Source organism: Erinaceus europaeus, chromosome 12 (assembly GCF_950295315.1).
Source record: "Erinaceus europaeus chromosome 12, mEriEur2.1, whole genome shotgun sequence".
Lineage (NCBI taxonomy): Eukaryota > Metazoa > Chordata > Mammalia > Eulipotyphla > Erinaceidae > Erinaceus > Erinaceus europaeus.
The window spans coordinates 25169446-25186693 of NC_080173.1; the positions used below are offsets into that span (position 1 = coordinate 25169446).

Here is a 17248-nt window from a genome sequence, read left to right on the forward strand (position 1 = left end):
GATATCTCTATCCAGTAAATAAAGATAATTTAAGGGAGTTGGGTAGTAGCGCAGTGGGTTAAGTGCAGGTGGCACAAAGCATAAGGACCGGTGTAAAGATCCCAGTTCGAGTCCCCGGCTCCCCACCTGCAGGGGAGTCGCTTCACAAGTGGTCTGCAGGTGTCTGTCTTTTTCTCCCCTCTTTGTCTTCCCCTCCTTTCTCCATTTCTCTCTGTCCTATCCAACAACAATGACTTCAAAAACAACAACAATAAAAAAGCAACAAGGGCAACAAAAGGGAATGAATAAATAAATATTAAAAAAAGAAGTTAAAGAATGCTTAAGTTAGCATTAGAATAAATGTGTAAAGAAATATATTAACTGGTCTATATCTATAGCAACACCAAGGTTTGAAATAGATAATAGAATTCAATGTATTTCTCAATATAAAAATTAATTAATTAATTAAAAAATAAAGATAATTAAAAAAAATTTTTTAAAGAGCCTTCCTCTGGTCCAAGTCAAATCCTCTTCAGTTTGTTTAAAGCCTATTCCTTCTGATTTTACACTTATGGAAATGGAGATTTAAAAGGGTCCATTTCCAGCCTCCTCATAAAGCCTTCCACCTAGCAGGCCAGGCTCCTTGTCTCTTACCCACTGCATCTGTATGCAAGTCAGTTGCAAATGGCTTATCATTTTCTCATAATCCTCTAACAAGATTTTGACTAATGCTGGTTAGAATGGAAGATGATCTGATTCTGCAGCATGTGAAGCACCCTCCTTGTCATACTCTGTCTGCCAGGGTCATGCTGGGGCTGCTCTGATCTCTGGAGCCATGTGGAATATGGAGTCTCGTCATTCTGCTTTTGGGTTCTTCCTCTACCTTCAACTGTCAGTCACCTGGCTAAAGTTTTACCTGTAAATCTTAGCAGTCTTTTCACTGATGAGTTCTGGGTTCTGTGCCTTGCTTATTCAGAATACAGTTTCCAACAGTAAAGTGACTTTTTCATCCCCAAAAGGGAAATTCTTGGCCTTCAATCTGACTATAATTACACTTTTTCTCATTTATGATCATCTCAGTTATAATATTTTCATCCTTGTTGCTCTTCTTCTATACTGTATGCAGTCATGGTCATCTGTTTGAGTCGTCTTCATCTTACCTGTTAATAAACAGAAAGCTTTGAAGCTTGATAATTCCACAATTATCTTCCAACAAGAGTGTCTGCATTTCACATGCTCAATAAATAATAATGTACTGTCTCAAATATATTGCCTGTTCTCTCCCGCCACCACACTTTCCCCCCAAATTTCCCTCTTTCTGTAAAGTGAGAATCTGAGTTTTCTTCCTCAAAAATAATTCTATTCCCTCCTTTTTTTTAACTAGGTTTCTAATATTTCCAAAGTAGTTACAGGTTCATCTTATTTACCGCAGATTTTCCCTAATGTCCAGAAGGAGAATATTCCCATTTGGTATGATTTGTAGGCTAATTCTTGGGTCTGAGGATTTTTTTTTTTCTCACATAAATTAATGTTAACTAGTATTCACAGGATAAAAAAAAAAACACAAAAAAACATAAATCTACCAAATAGAAAATTTGGGGAAACCCATAGCAGAGCCAACCTGTGCCTGAAAGTCTATTTTTCCAGTAATCCTGAATAAAGAGGATTACTGACCCATGATTCTGGTTACCATCGCAGAGGTAGCACACAGAACTCCAACTTCCCATCACTGAGCTGCACTGAGAGAAGAACCTTGACAACGTGTTTTTATACACTTCCTCTCCTGACTGCAGTTAGACCTATGTAAACTCTGTACACACTATCACAATGCACATCCCATTCTTGCTCCAACTGCTTGGTTTCTTATCTCTCCCTCTCATTTTCAGCTCTTTCCAGACAGTATCTACATCTGTCTTGGGCACCATGATGTCCCTGTAGCCTCATTCAGTGACTGACAAAATAGTAGGGACTTATTTAAAGAATGAATGGATACCTCAGTGAACACTTTTGAAAAGCAGAGCCATTTTGCCTTGTGCAGCTTCAGAGAAGAGGCCCCATTGTGGCTTTTGTTCACTATTAGTGCTTCTTTCCCCAGTTTCATAGCAATTGAAGTGTTTGTTTTGATTCATGTAGAAACAGCATCTCACCTGAAGTGATATTTTGCATTTTGTAAGGACAGGAGTTTGCAGTCTTCCATTGCCCTTCTTTGTCCCACCCAATTGACCTTTATTGAGCCTATTAACTAATTAGTGTTAAAAGTAACCATTAAAGGGATCATCTCCCTCATCCCAGCAGCTAACATTTATCAGTTGTTTTCTGCCCGTAAGGCTCAGTGGCAAGTGTTTCACATTGTGGCTCATCTCTGCAAGGGTAGGTGCTAGTATTCTCCTTTGTTATGTAGATGAGTAACCCAGACCCCAAAGTCTAAAGTTTACAAAGGTCAGAGCCAGGGTCTAATCTAGAGAAATTATTTCCAGACCCTTAATTGTATTGCTGCCTCTCAAATGAGGTTGATGGTCTTGCATCTGATCTTTCTTTGCTTTCTGTGCATCAGAATTTTCTCTTCATTGCTTCACTGTCAATCATTTGAGAATTACTTCTCAGGCAATCATGCAGACAATAAAATAGGTAAGTCAGAGAACAGTGGGCACATGAAGAAACTGGGGAAGCGTGGTCCAGGAGGTGGCGCAATGGATAAAGCACTGGACTCTAAAGCATGAGGTCCTGAGTTCAGTCTTTGGAGTACATGTACCAGAGTGATGCCTGTTTCTCTCTCCCTCTTACTATCCTTCTCATTAATAAATAAATAAAATCTTAAAAAATACTATACGGAAAGAAGCTGAGGGAGCCGATGTTGAAATGACTTGCTCACGGTCACATTGGAAGATGATGTCATTGCTTCTACTTGGTCCCTGGTGGTTGCTAACTCAGTATATTTAGTAATCTACTTTTGAGGGATATTGGCATCTTCCCCACATGCTGTGCAGTCTATTGGATGAAGACCTGACACCAAATATTTCTCACCCCCTTATTTTCCATTTGTATTAGTGCAAAGTTATGCCAGGTCCTATGATTGTCATCATGAAAGGCCTTCTGTGAACCAGAGAGAAGCATTCTGAAAGAAGTTATTAAGCATTATTAATACAATTACATATAACAAAAGACATAATTTAACTTCCCTACATTCAACAAAGAAATTCATTTGAAGCTTCAGGAACTCCAGCTGGAAAGGCAGAGCTCATCAGAGTAGGTTCTTCAGGAGGGAGGAGTGTGGGCAAGGAGCCGTGCTGACTGCTTTGTCCTTGGGGACTCTTCTGTGCATGATGGAATATGCACAGAAGAGTGCTCTTGCCCCTCCCTCAGCACCCCCCCAGGTATATACAACACTTTTTATCACAACCACAGAGTATTGGTTTGTGCCTGCCTCATACAGAGCCTAGGATTGTGCATAGGTAGCTGTGGAAAAACAGTTGATTTATATTTATTTATTTTTTAATTTATTGTGAGCAGGGCATTACTCATTTTTTTTCAGTTATTTTTATTTACTTATTTATTGCATAGAGACAGCCAGAAGTTGAGAAGGGAGGGGGAGATAGAGGAAAGAGGCAGAGAGACACCTGCAGCCCTGCTTTACCACTTGTGAAGCTTTCCCCCTGCAGGTGAGGACCAGGTACTTGAACCTGGGTGCTTGCACAATGTAACGTGTGCTCAACCAGGTTTGCCACCACCCGGCCCCGGCATTACTCATTCTAATCACTGGGGAGGTCGGGGATCAAACATGAGATCTCTGCCTGTACGTACTGTATGCTAACTACCATCATACTGCCTCCCTGACTTCTAGTAATTGCACTTGGACACTACAGCATGATGATGGAAAAACTCAGAGAATAGAAACTGTGGCTATGCTCATGGAAGGAAACCAACCTAGGCTGGGTTTTCTGACAGTCTCCTAAATATCAGAAACAACCAGCACTTACTGACTGACATTATCTCCATCCACATCACTGTTCTCTTCAGTGTTTTTATTTTATTGTACTAGAGCATGAACACAAAAAGTACAAACATTGTATTTAGACCTTGTACCCGGAACAGTACATAGCAAAGAGTAGGTACTCAGAAAACACTTATCAAATGAAGGGATAATAGAGATAAACTGAAAATATCAAAAGTTATTTGCCTGTAGTTACATCATTGATATGAAGCAAAGTCAGGGTTTCAGCCCAGAGCTTCCCAACCCTCAAGAGTTCCTGTGAGTACTTGCTGGCCTCTGTTACAAAGGGATAATGGGAGATTGGAGACAAAGTTATTTAATAAAACTTCAGTCTGGGTCAACGGTGGGGGGGTGAGGGAGGTGGGTAGAAAATGTGGGTTCTGGGGGGCTAGGCGGTGGTAGCACATAGGGTTAAACACACATGGCGCAAAGTGCACAGACTGTCTCACAGATCCCAGCTCCCCATTTGTAGGGGGGGAGGCTTCACGAGTTGTGAAGCAGGTATGCAGGTGTCTATTCTTTTTTCTCCCTCTATGTCTTCCTCTCCTCTCTTGATTTTATCCAACAACGACAACAGCAATAACAAGGGTAACAAAAGTGGCCTCCACAGTGGATTCATAGTGCAGGCACCGAGTCCCAGCAATACCCCTGGAGGCAAAAAAAAGGAAGGAAGAAAAAAACAGATAGAAAATATGGGTTCTGGCTCATCTATGGTGAAATCATTCTGTGGTCTGGGAAAGGTCTTTCTTTACTAATGTCTTGATTTCCTTGTCTGTAAAATGAAGAGATTTTGATGCTCGCTAAGCATCTCAGAAACCCCAGGCCAGATGGTGGCTTTATCACCGAACTCTGTTCATGTTCACGTGAAATGAGAACAAGGGATTGAGAGGCAGGTGACTAGTTCACCACACAAGCTCTGATAGCTTTATCAGTTGATCTTAATGGAAAGATCCTTCCCCCCCCCCAAAAAAAAAAAAAAAAGATCAAGGATGACACAATCACAGGCCAACAAATAACCTGAAAGGAAAAGAAAGTAGAGACTTTTGAAGGATAAGGGGAATGAATATGTGTGTGTGGGGGGAGGGGCTGGTGGGGAAGCTCTGATCCCTCTCCTGGGTTAGTGCAGTTTATAATCTGAAACAGGCACTGAGGGTTTATAACTGTTCCCAAATCTGATTTCTTGGCTCTTAACAGAACAGTCTTTAAGCAGAAAAAGAGACACGTATCTTCAAAGCTTTTCTTTTTCTACATGATATTTTTGTACTCCTCTGGAGGTTGCATTGCTGGGGCCCTCACATCCAGCAGTGGCTTTCTCCCCACCCTCTCCCAGCTTGGGGATTATTGATTTGAAAAGGGAGGCTAATTTACATGTAAATAAATCTTAGAGCTGGGCAGTGGGGACTGAGCGTCCAGATGCCGACTGCCTTGCTGACGTCACGACCTCATTAGCATGCGGAGGATGCGTGCACTGCAACAGCGACTTCTCAGGCACCTCCAGCAGCTCTGCCGACAGTTATTATTATTATTATTATTTTGGCTGAGCTGTGTATTTCCTGGTTCAGTGTCTTGGACTCTGTGGCTCGCTGACTGGTTACATGGGGTCTGGCTCAAGATGAGTTTGTGATGCTGAAGCTGAGGTCTGTGACTTCCTTCTCGTAGTCTGCAAAGAGGGAGAAGTGAGGAGGAAATTGGTGTACCCAGGAAGCCGATCTGATCCTAAGGAAGGGCAGAAGTCACACTTGGGTCTCTGGTCGCCAGTGTTGTTTTCTGTGAGTGAATGTAGAGCAGCCTTGAGCCTGCCTCTGGCTTCACTCAGCAAGGGTCCAGGTTTAGAGAAGATGCCCTGGCTGCCTGCTGTCCTGCTTGCACCTTTAGAAGTCGGGCTCCAAGAGAAAGTGAACGCAGGCAATTGACAAGCTCAGAGGGTCTGTTGGAAGCTTCTCTGTGACTAGGCATTTCACCCTCCCTGGAGGTAAGTGAGAAATATGCTCTAATTTTAAAAGAAACAAATGTATTTTCTAGGGAAGGTGAGAAACTAGGTCTAGAGATTTTATGCTTGGGAAAGACATCAGGGCTTCATCATTTTGGCCAGGTGGCATTTAGCCTCTCTTGCCTTTTTTGTGCTTATCAGATAACTCAGTTGTAAAGCAACATGTCACTGCTTTAGAGTGTCTAGAAGAATTACTTCAGACTTGGGGTTTCAGACTTAGCATTTCTCTAAAAGAGCAGCTATTATAAAATTATATATATGTTAATAAGTGGAGAGGGTTTGGAAATCAAATACCTGGTGGAGCCTGTGTGTAATAATCATTTCAGAAGAGGTTGTCAGAAGCTATTTATTAGAGGGGCTGAAGAATGAGGACTTAGCAGAGACACCCAGGTAAGGAAATGAAATTTAGATTACTTGTTTAATTTTAGCCAGTGCGTTCAGACTAGAAATGGTGACAGAGCTCCAGAACATGAACCAGACAACTCTGTGGCCTCTACATTCAGTTCCTTGGAGGGGTATTGCATTCTCCTCATTCTTGTTTTCCCACAAACTAATCATAGCATCACTAATCTGCCATGGAGGTCTTGCACTGCAATAACGGTTTTCAATCCCATTATTCTTTGTTATGGGGTCTTGCACTATGCTGGGGTCCAACAGGACTTTTATGAACCATAAATAATCTAAGCTAAGCCAGATTGCACCACGGAAGGTGATCGGTACCAGATGCGATGCCACCCACCAGTGTGGCTCTTATCTAATTTCAACACTTGGGTTATTTCGTTACCTCGAGAGGGTCTGCTTCCAGTCAAGGCATCTATAGCCACAGGCAGGGGAAGGCCCCGAGTCCACAGAATGTGCAGAGGTGAGTGGCCATATACCAGACCTGCAGCATGCACGGCTAGAGTTTGCTTTGCTTAAACATCTTTTCTGGAGAGTCTTCTCGACCAGCTCAGTGAGACTCCAACCAAATAAGCGGCTGAGCTGATTTGCCTGCTCTAATCCTGCTCCCCAGAAGGCTCACTAACTGCTGATAGCTTTCGCAGACAGGTCAGGATGAGTGTCTCCGTGGGCTTCAGAGTCTGTCACAACTTTGATGGAATTACCATATTTTGGAAATTTGGGTTTTAATGCCTCCTTCAGTGCTTATAAAGGTTTTACCTTTCCATCAAATGCACTTTCCCCTTGGGGAAATCTTTTTTTAATGTGAAAATTAAAATGTTGGTTCCACAGCCAATGCAGTCTGTAAATAGTCCCTTGGCTGCCAGAAATAGTAAAACCAGCCTTGTTTGAAATGGAGGGTTTATGAAGGCTCATCCTAGCAGCCTAAAGGGGAAAACAGAAATACAGGATGGAAGCTTAAGGAATGAGAGGGAAACTAAGAGGTTATTAGAAGGTTGGACTCTAGATGTAGGAAGCGCTGAAGATACTTAAAACTATTTCTCTGAGCACTGATTTGTAGCTAATGTAGCGGGGGAGGGGGACACAATAGAACCCACAGGCAGGTGTACAGATTTAATGAGACAAATGAGAGGCACCTAGCACAATGCTGGTCATGTAGCAAATGTTAGCTACTATTGTTATAGTTTCCTGTTTATTTGCAAGGAGATGTTTTGCTAGCATAAAAGTACCATTGTCTCTCACCATGATATCCAAATCCATCCCTCTGCAAAGAAACTTTCCACCTGGTTGACCGAGTTGACAGAATAAAATGTACTATCCTGGACTGCTGTATTTTGTAAACCTGACAGTGGCTGGTGATATAATGGCAGCTATTTAGTACTAGCAGGGCTTCAGGCACCCTTAAAGGAGACCTCTTGTTTGGGCAGCTGACAAGTCACATGCAGAAAATTATGGAACTCAAATTGGAACTCACACGTTTCTGGATTGCTGATTGGATTTCTGTTCTTGTTTTGCATGTGAGAGGCCATCCTTTCCTGCTTCCTTCTTTCCAGAGTAGAAACAGGGCATTTTGTTCTCTATCCAGGGAGGACTTGGGCTGCTGGTTGGCTCCTCTGAAGTCCCAAGGCTGAATTTATGCTACCATATGGGTGATTTCAGCATGTGGGTGGCCGTTAAGTGGAGAGGATTGAGCTCCTTTGCCCATCCACCTGTCAGCCTGTCTACTGCCCTTGCCTAGAGAAGACTGACAAAGCTCATCTCAGCCAGACTCTTGTTCTTTCTCCCTGCTCCCTGCCACTGTGCATATGTTCATTATACAAATTCACTACAACTTCTCCCTTTTCCTCTTATTATCTTTCTTTCCAGTCCCAGTGAAATGAAATTCCCATGCAGGCATCTAAAGGATGAAGTGAGTGTGAGTTAAGGCAGTCAGAGGAGTCTGGCATAGACTACTTTCTCAGGAAACGTATTTAAAAGTGGCTCCTGGTTGCTACTCATCTTTGGTAGAGTGGTGTTCTGTGTGGAAAACCATATTTATATTTTGATTATAGCCCACTTCCATTTCCTGTTCATTGGGTTAGTGATTTGGTGTCTAGCCTCTGAGCTTCGGTCTGCTCCTATGAAAATCGGAAGTTGCTGTGAAAGGTTGGCTCTCCTGACTTTGCTCAGTACCTGGTACTGACTAGTATCTGAATTATTTCCGTCTGAATTTTAGATTCTCCATTTAATTTCAGCTGGCAACAACAGAGTGTAGTAGTTTTAAGGCTAATTTTTCAAGTTGGGGGGATAAAAGAGACTGCTAAATAGGGAAAGTACCTTTCCAAAATGCCACAGCTGGTGACAAATCCTGGTACCCACTCTGTTGCTGCTACTCTTACACATTGACTCCCAAAAGATCACAGCCAAGACCACAGGATCTTCCTGTCTTGAATTAGTAGAACTCTTTTTTTCTTATGCCCCCAAACCATGTTTTCTGTCTTCAAGGTTATTTCCAGACACCCAAGAATAAAAGTGACTGTCCCATCGACAGGAATTCTAAGTGCTGTTTGGTGAGGTCTTTTCTTTGTGCTAGATGAGCAGAAACCTTCCTCAATATATCCCTTGATTGGTGTGCTAATAACCAGGTGGCTTTTGGTAATGGGACCTAGCTGTGGATTCAGAAGCTCAGAGATCACTGCATGGGAAACATCTGCTTTCCTCTTAGTGCTCTTCACTGACACTTGCCACTTTGCTCATCTCACAACCTAAAGGGATTTTTCAATGGAGCATTGTGTGTGTGTGTGTGGGGGGGGGGGGGGGGGGGGCGCTTGTGTCTTTGAATGAACCACCAGGGGAGGAAATGTTGGATAGGTTGGATAGGATCACACAGTGTTTGCAGCAACACACAAGTCTTTACAATCTCTAGTAGGGTCCTGGTGAGTTAAGTTTGCAGACCTGGTTTTTCTTTCTTTTGTTATTGGACTTATTATATGAGCAGATCTTTGTTTGGAGTCTGAAACCCAGAGGCTTGATTGCTTGCTTGTTTCATTATTTCCCTGGGGACTAGGCAGGAGGAGGGGGGGAGAAGAGGGGAGAGAGAGAAAGAGGGGGGGGCATGGAATGGAGAAGTTAGGAGGGGGAAGGAAGGGAAGGCAGAATGGGGAAGCAGCTGGGAGAATGTCAGCATTCTCCAATCCACCATGAAAGTGTGAAGCTGTAGGTTCCCTTTGAGTGAAGTTGAAACTGAGAAGATGAGTCTCTGTTCTCATTTAGCTAGAATTTTCTCTCCTTCATTCCCCGTCTGTCCTACTGAACTTACACCATAGCCATTTTAAATCCTAAAACCTTGCGTATGGCTTAAGCCAGCATGTATTTTTCTTTTTCCTTTTCCTTTCTTTGTTTTTTTTGATGGGACAGAGAGAAATTGTTGGGGGGGGGGTATGGCTAGAGAGAGAGAGACAGCCTGCAGACCTGCTGCTTCACTCATGAAGGGTCACCCCTTTCAGGTGAGGTGACCCTAGGGGCTCAAATCTAGGTCCTTAATCATGGTAATGTGTGCTCAGCCAAGTATGTCACTGCCCAACCCCCATCAGCATGTATCTTTCATCAGAGCATCAATTTTTAAAAGAACATTTATAATATGCACAAACCAAGCCATCATTCTGTGTGCCTTAAATTTATAAGGAGATGTATGTCAGTCAGTTTTCAATAAACTCGAGAGTTGCATTATTAGAAAAAGCCCCCCCCCCCCATCCACCCTCTCAACCCCCAGGACTGCACAGCTCTAGCTTATGTTGGTGCCTAGAATTGAACCTGAGGCTTTGGAGAAAAGAACACATTTTGAAACACAAATATGAACTTGCTTTTTCCATAGTAGATGATGAGGCTGAACTTCCAATACACGTTTTGACATTAAAGTCTATAAAAATCAAATGATTGGACCAAAGGCTCGGAAAAAAAAAAAAAGTTTAAGGCTCAAATTTTATTAGAGCTGACCCAAGGAAGAATCACAACCACATTATAGAGAGCAGAGAATCTAAAGGCATAACTGGTATTAAGGGAGGTAAGGCAGGTCTTGCTTGCAAAAGTGCTGTTGGAGTCCTGCTCACACGGAATAGCAGAAGGAACCTGTGGCCATTTCTGACGTCTCCATCTTGCTGGTCTCAGCATTTGAGCTGTATGTGTGTGGCCCATCCTGGAGCACTGGAGAATGGGTTACAACTGTCTCATTGAAGTTAGCCCCCCTCACAGTGGGAGTGCTGTTTGTCTTCAGGTCTTTCACCCCACTTTCTGCCCTTCTGTCCTTAAAATCAACTCCCCAAAAAATCATCCATCCCTATCCAGGGTTAAAAGTAACTGGGACAGAAATTCTTAGCATTTTTTAAGCATTTCATTTTAACTGGGCAGGATGCCATTTTTCCAGCTCTTTTCTTGGCATTTGTCCCTTAGTTGTGAATCTGCAAAGATGCTTGTCCACAAAAGTTCTAGGGCTGAGCTGAGAAATAGCTATATGTCTTCTGTGATCACTGAATCAGATAGGGTTCCAGGGAAGCTATTAGTTCATATGTAAGTGTATGTTTGGGGTGCCTTTGTATTTGTGCATAGTCTGTGTGCATAGTCAGAGATAGTTTGTGTCAGTTTGTACATAGTCTGTGTGCATAGTCAGAGATAGTTTGTGTCAGTTTGTACATAGTCTGTGTGCATAGTCAGAGATAGTTTGTGTCAATTTGTACATAGTCTGTGTGCATAGTCAGAGATAGTTTGTGTCAGTTTGTACATAGTCTGTGTGCATAGTCAGAGATAGTTTCCACATAGAAAAAAAATTACCGATTGAACTCCTATGTCATGCTGACACTTTCCATATAGAAAAAAAAAAAACTATTCCAGATTGAACTCCTATATCACGCTGACACGATGGAACTTTTATATCCCTGCCTTGTGGATTCTTGCAGCATCTATACATTTGGATATTACTTACCTCTATTTGATGATAGTGATACCAAGACTCCTACAAGTTAAATAAAATAAGGCCACAGAGACACTGCAGATTGAGGTTGGAATTCAAACCCAGGATAATCATAGTACAAACCCTGGATGGTGTCCACCATCCTCCCTACTCATTTTTATAATAGTGCCCTTTGTAAATGGTTTATTTTATTGTCTTCTAAATGTCCTCTGTGGATCTCATTTCTCATGTGAAAGACCACATTATTTAGCTGCTAAGTGAAAAAATCCTTTTAATCCATCTGTTGGTAAAATCAGAGACATCCAAGAGAATGTATCAGACATCAAATGAAATATGGTGCCTTTTATGGCCATAGCCTTTTCTATTACTGTTAGAATAGAGGGTGAAGTTGGCTAGGAAGTCGGTAAGACACACTGAGATGAGGAGTGCAAGCTTTAGGCCAGGAGAGCAGCCTTTTGATAGATTGGTAGGAACAGAAACTCTACAGGGTCAGACTCAGGTCAAGGGCAGACCAGCTGGTAGAGAGAGAGAGAGAGAGAGAGAGAGAGAGAGAGAGGCCAAACTTAAGCAACTCTTTATCTCTAGTTGCATGTACTTCAGGTTTTAACTAGAATATGTCTTTCTCCTTTTGGAGTTGCAGTTCATTCATCCATAAAGTGAAAGTTTCAAATCAAATCATCTGTAAGTTCTCTTTAGGCACTGACCTTGATGAGGGTGAACTTTTGCAACCAATTTGGCCTTTTTGGTGAGGTGTGTGATTCGCAGCATTGACTGCTTGTGGGTGGAGAACTGCAAGGTCGGGTTTCATGTCAGGGCCTGAGCCCCCATATATGTTATGAAATGTGCTGGAGTGTGAGAAGCAGTAGCCCTCCAGAGAGTGACTTGGATCTTCCTGGAAAAACATCTGACCTTTGGATATTTCTTGCTGGTGAAGAGAGGGTGCATGCCCCCCTTCGTGTGTCAGTACTGCCCATTCATTCTGAGCAGCCCTCTGGGGCTCTTCTATATGCAGGCATCCTGCAGTGCCGGAAGACCCAGCCTTCCCTAGTTTAATGTGCATTCACCTGGGACTTGTTGCTGAAATGCAGATTCTGCATTTTAACAAGCTCCCTGGAGGTGCCCATTCTGCCCTTTCTCAGCCACTTTATAATAGTCTACTCCATGGGGCCAGGGGAGTTGTCTAAACTCAGAAGCTGCAAGTTCTAATCCCAATTAGGTCATTTCTTAAAATTTAAATCAGCCTCAAAGGAATTCTCTACCTGCTCTGTGACTCAGTTTATCCTTTTGTGGAATAATCAGAAATGGACATTTAATGACTGCTCTGTGTGTCAGGCAACATGCTCACTGTTTTATGTACTATGTCTTTTTTTTTTTTTTTAAACATCTGCAGACCTGCTTCACTGCCTATGAAGCAATGTTGTTTTCGCCGGGCTGGCTTCACGGGCGGGTAACAGACGACCCGAGACTCATGGCTGGGTTGTACGCAGTATCTCTTTATTCATGCAGGACGCAGCGCAATCTATACCAAGCTAAGCTAAAACTAAACTACTACAAACAATCGTGTCCTTATAAATATACTAGCTCAGTAGGGTGGGAACAGGATGCGACTCAGAGAGGGTGGAGAGAAAAGTGACTGGTGAAAATCAGGGTATGACAAGGAGAGGGGGCGGAGCAGGTGAGAATTCTACCACTGAACCACCAATGCCCTGGAGGGAGGGTGGTGCTTGTTATCTGCGGTTATGTAAATAGAATGAAGTGGTTATGTAAATAGAATAGTGTTAAGCAGGGGGGATTAAACTAATGAAACAGAAGGGGTTTTTAGAAGCATACCAACAAAGTAACTCCCCTGCAGGTGGGGAGCCAGGGGCTTGAACCAGTATCCTTACATCGGTCCTTGCGCTTTGCGCCATGTGCGCTTAACTGCTGCGCTACTGTCCAACTCCCTGTGCTATGTCTTACTGATATTTAATCCTCATGAAAACCTTTACAAGGTAGGTTCTAGCCTCACCTGCATTCTGTAGATAAGCCAAGCAGGGAAATGTTAAAATAATTATGTGCCCATGCTCAAACAAGCTAGTCCTGGCCAAGATGGGATTTGAATCCACACTATCTAATTCTAGAACCTTCACAGCATGTAGAGATGCTAGATGTGAACGATTAAGAACTGATCTCTGTTACACAAACGTACTGTATAAATTTTAAGTGCATTCAGTTTGTAATGTGTGCTTATAAATACTTAAGGTACCTGAGATGTTAAGCAGGTACTTTCCATGTGAACTGGTATGGTATCTTAATTGAAAGAGTAGTTACTGAACTGAAGATTTCCTGGGACTCAATATATCACAGCCTTGTCAGTTATCATACTGAACGTGAGTTCCCAGTGAATCTGTATTGTAAGTAGAAGTCAGAGATTGATAATGGCCATTATCTGCATTTACTTTCACCTTACTAGATACTAGGGTAGGACCTAATAGGATAAACCAAAGATTTCTTCTCTCATCCCCCTAGCTACTCTAAAGTTTCCATTAGAATAACATAGGAATTTCTTTCTCCCTGAAGAAAATTATTCTTATTTCGATATATACTCATGTTTAAACTCTAATTTTAGGGGCCAGGTGGTGGCATACCCAGTTAAGTGTACGTATTACCATGTGCAAAGGACCCAAGGTTCAAGCCTTGCCTACCCATCCCCACCTGCAGGAGGAAAGCTTTACAAGTGGTGAAGCACTGCTGCAGGTGTCTCAGTCTCTCCTCTCTCTCTGTCTCTTTCCCCCTATCTAGTCCCCTTCCCTCTAACTTCTCTCCTATCAAATTAAATGAAGTTTTTTTAAAAAGCCCTCTATTTTTAGAAAGGTCCTCCTCATAGGATTAGTATGACAGATAGCTTGCTTATCCATTTCAGACCTTGCTTCAGGGCAGGGGAGATAGATACCAAAATGATTATGCAAAAAGCCTGAGGCACCAAATGACCCAGGTTCTAACCCTAGCACTCCCTTTAGCCAGAGCTGAGCAGTGCTCTGGTAAAAACAAACAACAATGATCACCATGCTTGCCTGTAAAGCCCCAACACTGCCTCAGAATCCTTTTCAACAATACTTGCTTATGTGTATTAAAAAGGAAGTCTATTTTCCCGAGTCTACCCCAAAGCAGATGAACTACTTATTGAAAATTTTAACTAGTTGGATTTTGGTTAATTAGGGTTTTAATGGATTATTATTATTATTATTTTTAATTTACTGGGATACTCATCCTGTTGACCACTCTTAGACTAGAGGACTCCTGTCACTATTCATTACTAATGATGTAGGGTCTTTATCCAGCTCCCTGCTGTGATGCTCCCAGAGGAATGCTTTCTTTGCAGTGCACTGCTTCCTGGAGGCTTTCTCTGAGCAATCCAACCACTCACTGGCTAGGTGTTCAGTGCAGATGGAATGGCTGCTTTGGGCTCAGCAGTCAGATAGCCCTTCCTTGACAGGCTATCCATCAAGATTCAGACCACCATTTAAATAACTGTCTTGGTCTCCTATTGGATTTGAGTTCATTACCTTCAGAGGAGTTGCCTGGGAAGCTTGTCACAGTTAGAAACACAGCAGTGGTTGGAATGGTGACCCCTAGCCTTCATGCCCATCTCCCCACCCCCACTTTCTGTGTAGGTTAGGTCACTTTAAAACACTTGCCTCATTATGAAGCAGGATAAAAATGCAAAGCATTTCCTCTCAACAACAACTTAGATACTTGGCTAGGATTACTTGAAAGAGCTGACTAAATGGGAAGGAAGCTAATCACTGGGCTTGATTGATCAGACAAGCTTGAACCTGCTTTCCTTCTTTGTCAAGTTAGCTACCTAATCAGGTGCCCAAACACCGATGTGATTTGCCGTAGCCATGCTGAAAATCTGTATTAAATTCTACTTTCCCGATTCACTAAATTTCAGCATCCTGAGTGGTAACTATGATATCATATGCAATTTTGAATTTGTAAAAGAACATGGCAGAGTGAGAATCAAAACATCTGCAGGATACAAGGTGCTGGCTGTCCTGGGCTCTGAGGAGGAATATCAGAGAAGTTTTTTTACAATCAGTTCCCTAAACCAGATTTTTGTTTGTTTGTTTGTTTGTTTGTTTTATAACTTGGGGACAATGAGCACCAAAGGATCAAAAAAGATTGACACTTTTAAAATCAAATGCAAAAATTTCTGTGAATGTGTATGATATTTAAAAGAAGGCATTCTATTTTCATCTGATTCTTAAGACATAAAATTAACCATGAAGATTTCCAAAGGTTAATGTGGGACCTTGGAGAACTAAAACACTTTTCTCTCTTGTTGCCCCGGAGCTAATGGTAGACTAACCAGGTTCTCTTCCATTTCACAGAGGTGTAAACTGAGGTCGGTCTGCAGTCTCAGATGTCAAGGTTCCAAGAGTATTTGTTTTTCCTGTATCTCAGATACATTTTACTGTTCACTTAGTTAATTTCACTTTTTTTTTTTTTTAACACTGGCTAAGTCAGGGGTTCTTAGTCTTTGTATATTCTTTCACATATTGGATATTTGGTGATGCACTTAAGAGAATTAAATTAAACCACAGTTGTAGTGCATAGTTCTCAGTCATTCTAAACAGTAAATACTTTCTCTTCTACCCCTAATCTTCCTCTTTTCCGTACTTTTGTTTAATCCAGGGAAATCGCTAGTATGGTTTTGAAGATAAGGTGTTGACCCTATAGTTAATAGTCAGTCTACATTTTTGTTATCACTGTAAATAATATGCACTTTATATTTATTTATTTATTTTGTCTCCAGGGTTATCACTGGGGCTCAGTACCTGCAATACAAATCGACTGCTCCTGTGGCCATTTTTTCAATTTTTTTTTTTTTTTTTGGATAGGACAGAGAGACATTGAGAGGGGAGGGGAAGATAGAGAGGGAGAGAGAAAGAAGGACACCTCCAGATCTTCACTGCTTGTGAAGCAGCGCCCCTGCAATTGGGGAGCTGGGGGCTTGAACTGGGATCCTTGCACAGGTCCTTGCACTTCATACCATGTGCACTTAACCCCGTGCACCAACACCTGCCCCCCACTTTTATTTTTTTATTTATTAAAATATCTTTTATTGTCTTTATTCATTTATTGGATAGAGACAACCATAAATTTTGAGGGGAGGTAGAGAGGAAGAAAGACAGAAACACTTGCAGCACTGCTTCAGCATTTGCAAAGCTTTCCCCTTGCAGGTAGAGACCGGGGGTTCGAACCTGGGCTCTTGTGCATTATAACATGTGTGCTTAATGAGGTGGACCTAGTGGTGCACCTGATTTATTTATTATTTATTTTTGTATAGAGACAGAAGTTGATAAGGAAGGGGGAGATAGAAAGGGAGAGAGTGACACCTGCAGCAGTGCTTCACCACTTGTGAAGTCTACTCCCTGCAGGTGGGGACAAGGGGCATGAACCTGGGGCCTTCCTCACTGCAATGTGTGTGCTTAACCAGGTGCTGCACTACCTGGCCCCAATAATATGCACTTTTATTGCAAGGAATGAATACTATTTTAAAATTACACTTTGATTGTATCTTGTTTGCACTGTTTGCAGTGTACATAGCCTTTTAGCTGAGAACTGCCATGCTAGAGGCACTAGAGATTAAAGAATTTAGAGCTATCTATTAAGTGGTTATTGTAGATACAAGATAAGAATGTTGGCCTTATGGAAATTGTATTACTCTGGGACAGACATACAACAGACAATTCAGCAGATAGAATAGTTTCCAGTAATTACAAATATGTGGGAAGAATTTTAAAGAGAATATGGTGGAGAATGAATGATAAGAACAGGTAGGCTTGGGAGTTGGGTGGTAGCGCAGCGGGTTAAGCACAGGTGGCGTGAAGCACAAGGACCGTCATAAGGATCCCAGTTCGAGCCCCCAGCTCCCCATCTGCAGGGGATTCACTTCACA

General features: G+C 42.2%; 1 protein-coding gene across 4 annotated transcripts in view; it reads left to right on the forward strand.

Moving 5' to 3' along the window:
• PRICKLE2 (prickle planar cell polarity protein 2) overlaps positions 1-17248 on the forward strand; it is a 411818-nt gene that overhangs the window by 256564 nt on the left and 138006 nt on the right. The window contains exon 1 of one of the 4 annotated variants that reach the window (XM_060202970.1): positions 5484-5942. The exons of the other annotated variants lie outside the window; for them this stretch is intronic. The gene's annotated coding sequence lies outside the window, so the exon portion shown is untranslated. Of the gene's footprint in view, positions 1-5483; positions 5943-17248 lie in introns of those variants that run through there. 4 annotated transcript variants of the gene reach the window in all.